Source organism: Carlito syrichta, unplaced genomic scaffold (assembly GCF_000164805.1).
Source record: "Carlito syrichta isolate Samal-C Ts95f unplaced genomic scaffold, Tarsius_syrichta-2.0.1 Scaffold301778, whole genome shotgun sequence".
Classification (NCBI taxonomy): Eukaryota; Metazoa; Chordata; class Mammalia; order Primates; family Tarsiidae; genus Carlito; species Carlito syrichta.
Window position 1 is genome coordinate 85,506 of NW_007245874.1, and position 14,576 is coordinate 100,081.

The following is a 14,576-nucleotide window of genomic DNA, read 5'->3' on the forward strand; positions in this document are numbered from 1 at the left end:
ATACTTATTTTAATGTCATATTAATTACCACTCAAAACAGATAAAATGCAACTTTTAATATTGTGACTGAAATTTCTTTACTTCCAAAATCAGCTTGTGAATAATTAACATTGATTAAATATTTCAGTCAATGAATATGGTGTACAATATATCTCCACATTATCGTTTCTGAATTATACAGTATATTTTGTTTTATTTGATATTTGTTACCAATATTAGAAATGTAACTGATTTTTCTAAATAAAATGCTTCTATTTTCAATGTTGATTCATATTTTTGTTAGGATTTCTGTAGAAACTGTTGACCTACCCACTTTCAGGGCTGAGATTTGTTTTTTGTGCCCTTTGTTTGTTTCTGTTCTTTAGACTTTGTTGACAATATTTATTTCATATTTTTCTATCTTATCCATTTATGATCTTATCTTAAAAATTTTTTTAATTCGAATTCTATTCATGGATTTGACCTAGTAGGAAAGGGTCATATTGCAAATACCTCTCACACATATCAAAGATCCTACCCAGTATCACGTGTCACTCATCTAAACATTTTTTGGGGAAAAAAAAGGAGATTTTTACTTTCACTTTTGAAGAGTTTTGTTGCATTTTAAAAGCTAGGTCATTGGTTGTTTTACTGGCTTCCAATTTTTTTATGCTGAGAAATCAACACTCATTATTACTGCTGCCCTGAATAAATATTTTATTTATCTGCCTCCTTCTATAGTTTTCTGTGTCTTCAGTCTTACTGTACTTGGCCTACAAGTAACTTTTTATTCTCTGTTTCTTGTTTGGGGTTAAGTGTAGTGCTTTGTATTGAAAATTCTTAAGCATCATGTTTTTAAATACTGCTTTCTTACCTCTCCTTGTAGGACTCTAACTAAACATGTGTGCTTCTCTCTGCCTCATGCTACATAGTCCTGAATCACATCCTCATGCCATCCTAAAATTTCAAGTGGATATTGTCTACTCAAAATAATTTCCTTTCATTATTGTGGCAGGAAGAATGGCTTCCAAAATATCCATGCTTTCAATCCTGGGACCTATGAATATATTGCGTTACCTGACAAAGGAGACTTGACAGATGTGAATTAAGTCATGGACCTTTCATGGGAAAATTCATAGTTCATAAATGCCAGACCAGTTCACTAGGATCTCTTCTGGATCTTAGATCAGTAACTCTTCACTATCTTGTTAGGTCACTTTTGCTCTTTAGGAGACATTTATTATATTTTATCCAGCTACTTTAGTTTTTAAAAGCAAAGTAACTAACCCAATAATTGTTCAAGGTCCACTTATGAGTGAGAACATATGATACTCAGTACTTTGTTTCTGTGATAGATCACTCAATATTTTAGACTCTAAGTCCATCCAAGTCCCAGTTGCTATGAAGTTCATAATTTTGTCCTTCTTTATGAATGTATCATAATACTATAATAAAAGGACTGTCAGTAGTGGGAAATTGCCAGGGGGTGGGCATGTCGGATTGGCAGTAGTGGCATTCTTCCAGGGGCCAGAGGGGGCATACCTCATCAACAAACGTATTTGCATAAAGGACATTTGTATAATTAACCCTGAATTGTACTCCACATCTTTAAAATAAAAAATTTTAAAAATAAAAATAAACAAGTCCAAAATAACCCTTAATTCAGACTTAAGAAGGAAAAGAATCTTTAACTCTGAACTATTTATGCTTTTGCAAAAAACATAAAACAAATAAATAAATATCCCTGTGCTACTTGATATATAATCCAGCAAGTCCATGAGAGTTTGGAATCTGGAGCCAAACCACTTGGATTCAAATTTGAGTTTCTGATATTTATTAATGAGTGACTTAAAGCAACTTACCTAACATCTTTGTGCTTTACATATCTCATTTATTAGCTAGAGCTAAAAATGGTACTTCCCATAACAATTAGAGCATCATCTGTTGCCTAATAAAAACTTTAAAATCTCTAAATTTTGTTAGAAGACATTTCTTGTAGGAAATAATAATGTGGCTTGCAACCACCAGTTTTTCTATATATTCCTTGTCTATAAACAACTGCTAAGCTAGCCAAGATGAATATTTTCAATGTCATAACTCTCTCGTCCTTTAGAAGTGAGTCCATTTTTAATGAGTTCTTCTTCTACTGAACAACTTGCATAGAAGGTAAATCATGGCTAATATGAATCAATAACAGGATTTGCACTTTCTTTGCCATCAATAGACTCAAGTGTGGAGAAGTTGTGCAATTCTGACCAGTGAGAAATAGGTACAAGTTTTTGAAGGCCATCTTTGAAACGAGGTACACAGAGGGAAGTATTCCTTCTTATGCCGCTGAAAGAAGAATTTGAAAGTTACATTTGCCTGCTTTGCCTGAAATCCTGCAGCCATCTGCAAGTCTCTAAAGAAGCTACGCTACCAGAAAGGAAACAGCAGAAGAGAAATGGAAGGACACTGGGTCCCTGATGTCTCTTTGCTACTGTACCCAACAACTTTGAGGCCACTCAATTCTAGCTAGGTGAGAAAATAAAGTAGTGTCATCATTTACACCAACTTGATTTGAGGTACAGCCAAAGTCACCTTACCTGATCCAGCCAACATCCTCATTGCTTTCTTCTTCATAAATGCCTGTTGTTCACCCCCCTTCAGCAACTGAAAGGTTAACATTACTGTGGCTTCTGTTTGACAAGCATGCTAAAATTGGAGAGGTGGGAGTTTCCTATGAATACAGAGAACCACTAAAGATCTATTTATAATGATAGCAGCTGATCAGTATTCATGTAATAGCTATTCTCTCAGCCTTTCTTGTTCTGGACTAACTTCAGTTTCTTTCATCTTTGCTCATAATTCATACTTCCTTCAACCATTGTCTTTTCACTGGATACTTCTATTTTCTCCGCATTCATTTTAAAATCTGAATATTGGAAAAGAACAGAAGAGGTAAAAATAATAATAATCCAAATAATATTCTTGAGCAGTTTCACAGTAATCCCAGCCAGCCAAGAGAAATAGAGATGCTTTGCTTATTTTCCTTGTGTGTTACAGAGGAGAGAGTAACCAGAATCTCTATACACTAAAGCATATATACTTTACCTACCTGTGGTAGCTGAGCTTCAGGGTGTCATTTTGGGCATGAAGTTATCCAGTGAACAAACTTTAAAATAGAGCAATGTAATTCATGTCATTTTTTTGAAATGAGACTACTTTGTGGTTAAATGACTTTAAGTCTGTCATCAAGCATTATTTGTTCTGCATTAGTAGGCAAGCGAATTTTAAACATTTCATATATGGATGGTTAATGAGTTCATACAAATTAAGGCATTTATTTGCTCATTTTACAAATTTAGGGGAAAGTAAAAGAAGATTAGTATGTTTTAAATATCTAAGAGTATGCTATCCCCCAAATATCAATAATCTTGCCAATGTCATATGAAAGATGTAATTTGTTTCATCACTGATGTAGACACGATTTATTACTCTATGTCTTCCTTTGTATTTTTACAATGCTCCATGGACAGTGTTGGATTATATTTATGAAGATTGAAGAAAGGATTACAGACATTGTTATTTAATAGCTATTTCTTCAGATGTATAACTTATTACCAGTTTTTATATGTGCATGTAACAATTAATAGGCATTTATAATACATAAATACACACATAAATATATATAATTGAACCTACCAAAGCAGAAAAAAAGTCATCCAAAAAGAACTAAGACTGCACTGAGTGGAGCTTCTGATCATTTTATGTTTTTGTTTTTGTTTGTTTTTTTGAGTTGGAGTCTCACTCTGTTGCCCAGACTGGGGCCGCTCCTGGCCATCGCAGCCTCGACCTGCTGGGCTCCAGCAATCCCTCTGCCTCAGCCTTCCAAGTAGCTGGAACTACAGGCACGCACTATCACGCCCGGCTAATTTTTGATTTATTGTAGAGATGAGGTCTCGCCAAGTTGCCCAGGTGGGTCTCGAACTCGCGGGCTCAGACAATCCATTCACCTCAGCCTCCCAAAGGCACGGGATTGTAGGCTGAGCCACCGAGCCTGGCTCATTTTATGTTTTTGCCATGAATTCATTTGATAGCCAGGTGAAAACAATTGTGCATGCCCAAAAAAAAAAAAATAATAATAATAATAATAGTAATAATAGCAGCAACAATAGCAACATATCCAATATAGCACATAGTCTAAAATACAAAATTATGAAAACAGATGTGTGTTATTTAAATAGAGTTTTAAAAACTAAATGTGTGGTATAGGAGCATATATATATCTTTAATAATATATTAATGAATAAGATATAGCCATGCCTGTAATAATCTTAGGTTACTGTTAAAGGTAAATGATATTTGAGATCTTTTCAATAAGTGTAAATAATATGAAAATACTTGTAACTTCTATCGGTGTCAAAATTACAGGTATTCATAATACTACTATGCTTTGTTGCATTGATTCATTATTGAAAAAATACTGTATTTCAATTATATATTAGCAATAATAAAAACATAATTTCTCATTCAAATTTATTGAACTACTGATCTCTAGGGACACTTTGGAAATCCATAGTTTTGTTTTGGGGGGTTTTTCTTTTGAGTTGGAGTCTCACTCTGTCACCCAGACTGAAGTGCAGTGGCTGCTCCCAGCCACCACAGCCTCAACCTACTGGCTCCAGCGATCCTTCCGCCTCAGCCTTCCAAGTAGCTGGAATTACAGGTGTGCATTACCACGCCCAGCTAATTTTTGATTGCCTGCGGGCTCAGGCAATCCACTCATCTCAGCCTCCCAAAGTGCTGGGATTATAGGCTGAGCCATCAAGCCCAGCTGGAAATCCAGAGTTTGAATAATCTGTTTTTCTTGGATGAACCAGGCTTTACACAAACATGTACTTATAGTGCGACCTTCAGAAGTGCTTCTACCATCCTGAACTTAATTTAATAATCTGTAAAACGAAAACATACTAATGTCTATCTATCAAGGTTATTTTGTAACAGAGCTGTCTCACAACAATAGATAATAAACACTCTTAAACAAACATATGCCCCACTCTTTGGATTATAACAGTACATTGAGGACTTTCTGTATTTTTAAAGCTCACAGCTTGCTAGGCTTGTTAAATACAGTTAAAATCGTGATAGGCAAGAGGATTGCCTGAACCCACAGGTTCTAGACCAAACCCTGTAACATGGTGAGACTTCGTCTCTACAACAGCAACAAAATTAGCTGGGCATGGTAGCATGCACCTATAGTTCGGGTTGATTGGAAGGCTGAGGTGGAAGGATTCCTGGAGCCCAGCAAGTCCGCACTGGAGTGGCCGTGAGTGTGCTACTGCACTCCAGCCTGGACAATGGAGTGAGACTCCAATTCAAACCAAACCAAACCAAACCAAACAAACAAACAAAAAAGTGATGGGTGTGGATGTGTGTGTCTATACTCATGTGTGTATGTGTATTTCAGTTCTCTCTGACAATGTTGTATATCAAGTATAATTTTATTCCGCTACCTTTTCAACTCATTCAGTCAAACCTTTTACCCTTTTCGAACTCCTCTTTCTTTTATCTCCTGAGTTTCCAAGAGCCATGTTGAAATTCTTCCCGGTTTTGACCTGAATTTGACCTGGGTTTGGCCTTCAGGGCAGGCCATAGTTCAGATTTTTTTCTCTTATTCCTATAGATGTCATTGACTCTCCTATCAACTTCACTAGCTGTTACTTAACCCTGAACTGCTAGCTCACGTTGTTGTTGTTGTTGTTGTTGTTTCCTTTCCCAAGTGTGTTATTTTCCTATTGCTGCTATAACTAATTACTATAACCTTAGTGGCTCAACACAATACAAATTGATTATCCTGCAGTTCTAGAGATGAGAATACCAAAGTGTGTCTTACTGCTAGAATCAAGGTGTCTGCAAAGCTGAATTCCTTTCTGGAGGTTCTAGGCGAGAATTTGTCTTCATGCCTTTCCCGGGTGCCAGATATGACCAGCATTCCTTGACTCATGTCGCCTTCCATCCTGAAAGCAAGTAATGGCTGGTTAAATTTTTCTCACGTGGTTCTCTGACCCTGACTCTTTGCCTTTCTTTCCACTTTTTAAAAAATATAATTTTACTTTCTTTTCGATTCACAAAGTTCAAGTACATGTTTGCTACATAGACATATTGAGTAGTGAGGGGATTCAACTTCAGGTGACCTGTTCTCCAGATAGCAAACATTGTATCCAATAGGTAATTTCTGAACCCGAACCCCCCTCTGCCTCCTCCTGTTTTAGTAACTATAATGTGTATCTTTGTGACTGTTTAATTCCTAAATATAAGTAGGAACATGTGGTGTTTGGTTTTCTGTTTCTGAGTTAGTTCACTTAGGATGGTCTCCAGCTTCATCCATGTTGCTACAAAGGACATGATTTCGTTCTTTTTTTAATGACTTCTTAGTATTCCATGATATATATGTACCACCTTTTCTTTCCATTGTTAAGGACCATGTTGACTATATTGGGTCCAGACAGGGAGACTAAAATAATCTCTCTCTCTCTCTCTCTCTCTCTCTCTCTCTCTCTCGGTCAGTTGGTAAGGAATCTTAATTTCATATGCTACCTTAATTCTGCTATGTAGCATAACATAGTCACAGGTTCTGGGGATTCTTTAGTGGACATCATTTATGGACATCATCACCATACCAGGCATGAAAATACTGCTTTTTTAAAAGATGAAAACAGAGACTACGGAGTTCATATTTTTCTTCTTGCAGAAATTTTGTCAAGGAAATTTCCAAGAATGGTGCTTTTACCCAAAGGAGTGACCCTCACAAATGAAGTATCAACTTTACAATAAGATGACAGAGGTGATAGTAAGGAACTGTCTCAGGAGTTTTCAAGTTTCTAAATCATACTTGATAGGTGCCCGCCTATTCTAAATGCATGATGTGCCCAGCATAAATAATAATAAAAGCTGCGCTTTAAGTTAATGTTGTATGAAAATATGTCTGTGTGTCCTTGATAAAGCATTAGGTGAAGGCACATAATGAAAGTTGAACTCTTGACCTAGAGATGGAATGCAATTGCAGGTGCATACTGCAGCACTTTATTAACTGATCATAATACTCTCTTGATTTTTGCACGTATATTATATGTAAAATCAGAATGAAAGAATGACTTTGTCTTCTTTCAAAATACGTAAATTATATCAACCATGTCCTAACAGAAGATATGTTAAAAAATGCTTTTTACTGATATTCGTTGTTTCCAAATACTATATTTTGAAGAACTCAGAAGAGTCAGTCAATGAAGCAATCTTTTCAAAACACAAATCTTTGCAGAGGTTGGTATTATTCTGGCCATGTCTCAACAAGCTTACGTGCCATTCCTATTTCAAAGGTGAATTTGAAGAAGGTATGTTACAAAATTGTTTGAGATTCCAGCACCTGCCTGAGGAAGATACTGAATAGGGTTGGTATTTGACTATAATGTATCAGTTGGGCGTTACACACTGATGCTGCCAAGCCATCAAAATCTCAAGAACATGCAACTTGCTCACATGCCCAGGGTGACTACGATTAAGAAACTGCCAATCTCAATGCTGGGGGACTCTGATTGTTGTCTCACTACACTGACTTTGACTGGGTGATAGGAGAGACTCATTTCTTCTCCACACTTCCTTCCCATACATAGCCCTACAGAGATGACAGGATCTCAAGGGTACAAACCCCTGTGTGTGCAAACCCACTTTAAAATTCTGCTTCTATTGCATCTGGTTACTCCATTCGCCATCGCAAACAAGACATGTAGCTGAACCCAATGTCAGATAGAGCATAGCATCACATCTGTAAAGTTACAGGCCAAAGGCATTAATAGAGCAAAGACTACAGAATTCTAAGGCTGTTTCTGAAATGTACCTGTATAGTTTGAGGAGTTTATGACTCTGGAATTGACTCTTCACCTAAAAAAATCCTATGCATGTAATTATATCAGTTTATTAGCATTCTAGACATATATCACATGAGTTTTCAGGAATTTTTAGGCATATTTTGAACCATTATAGCTAGTTTCCCTCTGAACTGAAATGTAGAAACTTGTTTTAGATAGAGCGCATGAGAAGTCCATGATTTCCTACATGAAACAATCAATCTGTGTCTCGGATTTCAAAATTTCCTAGTTAAAACATTTCAGAAACTGTTCTTGTGGTTATATGATTAGAAAGTGACTTTTTGGAAGCAGCAAAAATAAAATCTACCCAAATAAGATTACTTCTAACTGCTTAAATTGGAAAATTGTTTATGCTTTTAAGAAGCATTGGTGTACTTAACTCTAGGCTTATTGTAAACTGAATTATTATAATTATAAAAATAAAATAATAAAAACATATATTTATGTATCTGTATTATATATTATAATACATATTATAGATTTGGGAATAGAAAAAGTAAAGAGAGGCCCCCTTGTCTGTCTTATCACTTACGGCATGAGTACTTAGAGTTTAAATCAGGAATTGGTGTTCAGTTCCAATTTTCGTAAGGCTGTCTCCTGCATTTTCTAAGGTTCTTATAGTTTGAGGTTTTGCGTTTAGGCCTTTGATCCATTTACAGTTGATTTTTGTGTATGGTGATAGGTAAAGATCTTGTTTTAATCTTCTACATGTGGTCAGCCAGTTTTCCCACACCATTTACTAAATAGGTTCTTCTATCCCCAGTTGTTGATGGTGGAGGCTTTGTCAAAGATGAGTTGGTTGAGAAATTGAAGTTTTGCTTCTGGAATCTCTATCCTGTTCCATTGGTCTATATCCCTGTTTTTGTACCAATACCAGGATGTTTTGCTTACTGTAGCTTTATAATAAAGCTTAAAGTCTGGGAGCGTGATGCCTCTTGCTTTGTTTTTGTTTTTGTTTTGTTTTAGCTGAGTATTGTTTTGGCTATTCATGGTCATTTATGCTTCCAGATGAATTCCTGTATTGTCATTTCCAGGTCTGAGAAAAATGCTGCTGATAATTCAATGTGTATTGCGCTAAATCTGTAAATTGCCTTGGGTAGGATGGAATCTTAATGATATTGATTCTTCCAATTCATGAGCATGGAATATTTTTCCATTTGTTTGTGTCAACCTTGATTTCTTTGAGCAGTGTTTTGTAGTTTTCATTGTAAAGGACTTTGACTTTTCTGGTTAGGAAGATGCCAAGGTATTTCTTTGTGTGTGTGTGTGTGTTTGTGTGTGTGTGTGTGTGTGTGTGTGTGTGTGTGTGTGTGTGTGTGTGTGTGGCTATTGTGAATGGGATGTTCTTTTTGTATGGGTTTCTGCTTGCTTATTGTTGGTGTATAAGAATGTGACTGGGTTTTGCTTCTGCAAAGCCAAAAAAATCATTGAGAGAAAGGGGAGATAACCTGCAGACTGGGAAAAAATATTTGCCAACTGCGTATCTGACAAAGACCTAACATCTAGGATCTACAGGAACTCAAATATGCTGGGGGGAGAAAAACCCCATTACAAAGTGGGCAAAAGGTATGAATAGACACTTATGAAAAGAAGACATAAGAACAGTCAACAGATACATGAAAACATGCTCAGCCTCACTAGTCATCAAAGAAATGCAAATTTAAACCATACTGAGATACCACCTAAATCCAGTCAGGATGGCCATCATCAATAACTCCAAAAACAGTAGATGCTGGAGAGGATGTGACAAAAAGGGAACACTTCTACACTGTTTTTGGGAGTGTGAACTAGTACTGTCTCTATGAAAAACAGTGTGGTGATTTCTAAAAGATCTAAAAATCAACCTTCCATATGACCTGCAACCCCCTACTAGGAATATACCCAGAGGAACTAAAATCACTCTATGCAGAAGATACCTGCACACACATGTTTATTGCAGTATTATTCACAATAGCAAAAACATGAAACCAACCATGCTGCCCATCAAAAGAGACTGGATGAAAACATCGTGATACATATACACGATGGAATATTATGCAGCCATAAAGGAGGACACAATGATGAATTTCACAGCAACTTGGATGAACTTAGAGACTATAATACTGAGTGATCTGTCACAGAAAAAAAAGAACCGAGTATTGGATGTTCTCCCTCATAAGTGGACCTTGAACAAGTATTGTAATACTTTTAGAAAGGGATTGGCAACAGTAGGAAACTGCCAGGGGAGTGTGGAGTTGGGAGTGGCAGTAGCGGAAAACTGCGGGGATTGGGGCAGAGGAGACCACCTTATCAACAAGGGGACCTGCATAATGAACATTTGTATACCTATCCCTGAATTGTATCCCACATATTTAAAATAAAAAATTTAAAAAAGAAACCTAAAGTAAAAAAATATGATAAAAATAAAATAAAAATTTTTACTGTCAAAAAAAGAAAAAGAGGCAAGAATTGACACATTACAATCCACTTAAAAAGCAGATGTTTTGATCCATGCCCCAATAACAATGTTAACATTTTGAACGGCACTAAAACCCGGCTTCATAACTTTAATAAAAATATAGCTAAATGGACTTTAAGGAAGAAAAAATGGGCCAAAGGAAATTGTACTGATCATAGAATCCAAAGTCTGCCGTGTTAGAACAATCATTTTGTGCTTAAAGGAAATTACTTTTGTGTGTATCTCACATTAATCTAGCACATGCTATACCCCTGACATTTCTCTAAATAAACCAACAAATGATGACAACAAAACTAAGGATTACGAATTATTGTTAATTGTACTGATAAAGACATGGATAACAGGTTAATGATCTGGCAATGCACAGCCAGGACTCCAGTCCTTGCTCTCTGGCTCGACATTCACGCAATCTTCATCACTGTGTAATACCGAATTGCATGCCTTCCTCCCTTGCGTCAAGGAGGCTTGTGTAGCTTGTCTAGGCTGGGCCTCATTCCTGAAAATTCTGCCCAATATTGACTCCTCACACTTTTGGTACCCATCCCCCACCTCCCCCACTTTATGCTTCCATCAAAGCCCAAGCTTGGGCAGCTTTTCTGGTCACTTCAGGATTCTGTGAAATAATTGTCTTGTCAATCTGTTCTAGATTGGCATCCCAGAGCCCATGTGACATTCCTGTCTTGCAGAGCATGCAGAAGACTGCATGATATCAGCCACTGTGGTGACAGATGCAGGATATACACTTCTATGTTACTGAGGTCTTTTTTGAAATGTGTAAGTTGTTAGTTTTAGCTATATAATCATCCTATTTCTGTAATTAACATCTTTTACACATGTGTAGTTTTCTCTCCTATAGCTATAACTTCCAAATAAACTATTTACCAGCTTCCCTTTGTCTTTGAGACATTTTGTACCCAAATTCTGCTCAGTGTTTGTTTTGTTGTATTTTGAGAGTTAATATGCCATTTCAAAAATAAATTCATATGATGCCGGGATACATTTGATTTTTAGACCATATCATTCCTACATTTGATAAGTTAGGGGAGTAATTTTGAGATTTTGGTACTTACTATAATCCGTAGCTTTTTTTACTTCAATATACTTCACAAATGTAGAAAGTAACATAAATATTTAATAGCATAAAAATGGTAGAATGTCTGAAAAACATAATTGAAATGCTTTCTTTTCCTGTAATCACTCTTGTTTGCAAAGTGACTTTTCATGTTTTCCCATCAAGAAATCGGTTCTGTCTGCTTTTGGTGCTCCTTGAATCTAGGGTGGCTTTTCATATATTTTGACAAATAGAATGAGGTAGAAGAGATGTCTGTCTTCAAGAGGACTTGTACACTTTAGCTCATTCTCTTGGAACGCTGCCTTGAGAGTCAGCTCAGGCTAACCTGCCAGATGAGGAAAGACAATTGAAACACTTTGTCCTAGCACACAGCCAGCCAACTAGCAGACATGTGAGGGAGTCCACTGTGTGTGAGCCAGCCCTGCCAACTGCTATCTGACCATAGTTGCACCAGGAGCCAAATTTCAGTGCACATTTGCAGAACTGCCCAGTGCCCAGGCAACCCAGACTTCAGATCATGGGCTCTATCATCTATCTATCTATGATCTATCATCTATCTGTCTGTCTGTCTATTTATCTACCATCTATCAATAGTTCTATTACACCACCAAATCTGAAGATCAATCCTATAAAAATAAATTAATACAGTATAAGTTCAAACCTGGTAAGCAAGGTGCCTGTCACAATTAATGAGTATTTTAATAGATACCTTAATTATGATGAGTTTTCTCTTTTTAGTTACCCTCTAAATTTTAGAAAGTAACATATTTTCATATTAACAAGAAGTTTCATGTACCATCGTCTTATAAAATAGTCTTTTTTTATTCTTCTGGAGTTTTTTTTAAGTTCAATAGCTCTTAAATTGATATTTTCATAAATCTACTGGCTTTTATTTCTAGGGGATATTCTCAAAGATGTAATTTCTCTTTTAGGCATAAACTATTCTGCTTTCTGAATAATATATATTAATACAGTACAAAGAAATCATGTATAGTATACTAGTTTACATGGTGCGCCTGAATTCCACTCATTCAAAAGACAATTGCATTCTCCTTTTTCATGCAATTATAGTATACGTTGACCTATATTCTTTAAAATCAAAGCCCAATTGAGTTAATTAATTTAGGGTGTCCTAAATTTGATGCAGCCTTTAAACTGAATTTTCCTTGAAATTCAATATTTTTAAATATTTAATGCTTATTTAATATTAATTTAATGATTAATTCATAGGCATTAAATATTCAACATAAAGAAATATTAAAATAATATCACTATTTTCTAATTTTATTAATATTTATATTTTAATTATTTAAAATCTGTATCTAAAGAACACAAAAATGAAACTACAGGATTCTTAAGCAACAGAACATTGTGCAGAAATTCAGTTTCCAGTTTAGACAAAAAACATTCTAATAAATGAGTTTTTCTATCTAGCAAACATTTTCATTTGTTAAATTACGGAACGAAAGTACTATCTTCTAAAGAATCTTTGCTAGTTTCCTCAAGCAGAGTTACTAGTTTATTTCTGTGCTCCCAGCAAGTCTTCCTGTATATATATATGTGTGTGTGTGTGTGTGTGTGTGTGTGTGTGTGTGTGTGTGTGTGTATTTGCTTGTCTCCACAGTTATATCTTGTTTCTAAAGGTGACATAATTCTCATACTAAAGACTTTATGTAGTTGTACATTGTGAGGGTCCCTCAAAATTGAATAAAAGAATTCAGTCTATATTAAATAGTCTTACTGTTAATACATGTTTCTGTTACTCACTTACTATGGAATTTTTTTTTTTTGCTTGAACTCTAGAAATGACAAAACATTTCAATTGGATATAATTGGATAATTGAATGACAGAGAGGTGATTGATTTTTTTTAGCTTTTGGAATGGATAAATTATAAGATTGCATCCCCGATTCTCTCATTTAAATCCTTCCTTCCTTCTTTCCTTCCTTCCTTCCTTCCTTCCTTCCTTCCTTCCTTCCTTCCTTCCTTCCTTCCTTCCTTTCTTCCTTCCTTCCTTCCTTTTCTTCTTCCTCCTCTTCCTCCTGTCTCCCTCTTCTTATCCTTCTGCTTTTCCTTCCTCTTCTCCTTCTTTTTCCTCTTCTTATTCCTCCTCCTCCTCCTCCTCCCCCCACCTCCTGGATGGCACAATAAAACAATATGTTGATGATATTTATAGATGTTCTAATCTAAGAAATTTACATAATGAATAATTTTTCACTAAAGGGTTGAATCCTGTTAACAAACATGCAAAGGGAAAATGTGTCCAATTGAAGAGGTAGCTTTGTATATGTCTGTATTTAAAATCTTTATATTCTTAAGTACACAGAAAAGACAAAGTCTGGTATACGTTCCCCATTTTTTAAACATAAAAAATGAAAAATTAAATGCATTGTCTTTTTTGGCATGATTGATTGAGGCAACAAAAGTGATAATGTACAGGTATCTCATTTCTTTAACATCATTTTATATTAATTTTTCCTATATGATGGATAAGTAGAGAGATAGAGATAAAGAAATAGAGAGAATGAGATAGATAAATGGGTAAATAGAGATAGATAGTAGAGAGATAGAGATAAAGAAATAGAGAGAATGAGATAGATAAATGGGTAAATAGAGATAGATAATAGAGAGATGGATGGTGAGAAAGAGATAGATGATAGAGAGATAGATGGATAGACAGATAGAAAGATAGACAGATAGATGTAGCACTGTCTTTAAGTACATATGAGTAGTTTGCTGTCATTTTGAACAAGTTTGCTTAGATACACCCTCTGAATATACTTTTTCATTTCACTGACACTTTATTTGTATTGTCATACAAATGCACACATACTTGTACTCACAAAGGTTGTTGGACACACTAAAGGCTTACTTCTAAAAATCTACTAGTACTTTGGCAGTGCACTCCTGCTCCCATCAAAGTTTTATCTAGTTTTCCCCTGGTTTTAAATCTTAGAGGATAAAATATTGTTTCGTCTTGAGATTTCATCAAACCTAAGAAAATTGATATAGCAAAACTACTGTTCGGTCTATAAGGCATTGTGCTTTTATGCCTTTTATTTAACACTCTGTTAGAGCTGAATTATTGAGATGTATTTGTCCCTTCAATCTGGTTGATAACTTTTAGAGCTCTGTGCACTAATGGCATAATTTACCTGTA